This window comes from Gossypium raimondii, chromosome 6 (assembly GCF_025698545.1).
Source record: "Gossypium raimondii isolate GPD5lz chromosome 6, ASM2569854v1, whole genome shotgun sequence".
In the NCBI taxonomy this organism is placed as follows: domain Eukaryota; kingdom Viridiplantae; phylum Streptophyta; class Magnoliopsida; order Malvales; family Malvaceae; genus Gossypium; species Gossypium raimondii.
In genome coordinates this window covers 38,914,897-38,916,128 of record NC_068570.1, presented here as the reverse complement: position 1 = coordinate 38,916,128, position 1,232 = coordinate 38,914,897, and positions in this window count along the sequence as shown.

Genomic DNA, 1,232 nt, shown 5'->3' with positions numbered 1-1,232 from the left:
TTTTATTTTGCTGCTTGAGCTGTGTAGGTAGTGGAGTTGGACTAAAACACAGCTAAGCGTAGTTTGAATAGAATTTGAATAGAGTTGTTGGTGGAGTAAATCAAGGAGGGATAAGTGGAGAGATATTAGGAGAAAATCAAGGATTTGATTAGGATGTTGAGTGTGTGTCATTTGGGGAAATTCAAGCCTTGAGAATTCGGCTGAGGGGAAAAGGTTATTGTTTTTGGAATTTGGAAGAACTTTTTGGGGTAGTATCTATCGAATTTGGTCTCTAGGTACTAAAGATATTCGGTTTTAGGTGCCAAATTTTGCCAAGTTTTGGGAAGTACCTCTCGGGTTTGTCCTTTGCTGTATTTTTCTTTCCTCCTCCCCCTCTCCTCTTGTTGCCGAATCCTCCATTCTCTCTCTTTCTCTCTTCTCTTCTCTGTCAGCCAAATCTTCTTTTCTTCTCTTCTTCTTCTTTGGTCGAATATCCTTCTATTTTCGTCTTTGATTTCTACCTCCTATTTTTTCCTTTTTGATTTAGAGCTATCTCCCTTTATTGTCTGTGGTTCAGTCGTATATCACTCTTCTCTAACGGTTCGAACTCCTTGAGGATTGAAGAAGTATCAAGTAATACCAAGTCGTCGAAACCTTTCTCTTTTCTCTCGATCTAAGGCAGGTATATGGGCTAGCATTCTAGGTGTAGGCCGAATGCTTGCTGTATTTCTGTAAGTTATCATGAAGTGGATTTAAACAACATGATTAAACAATTTTGTTTAATAAATCCATTTGCAATGCAGATATTCGTCAAGAAGATTGTAGTCAACCTTCGTCAGTGGTATAAGTGGGCTAAGCCACTTTTGGCAGTCGATGCAAGTATTAATGTAGTTTTGGTTAAGGATGTAAAAGAAAGAGATTAACCCTATTGATTAGCGACTAATGGAAAACTTGTATGAATGTAGATTTTAGGTGCGTTTTCACAATCAGGTGTGTAGACACCCCGTTGTAATTGTTAGTCGGTAAAAGTCGAAAAGTCGAAAGTACAGCATTTAAGACCACATGACCGTGCGATCGCTCATATGGTAAACCAAATCCTCAAATCATGGTCGATAGACTATAGAGGCCTCCATGAGTAATTCCATGGGCGTAGGCCGTAATGGGCCACATTAGGCCGAAATGAGTCGTATGGGCCCAATAGGCTCGAGGGCCCCTCACGGATGAAAGCCTTGATTTGTGGCAAGTACTGGACT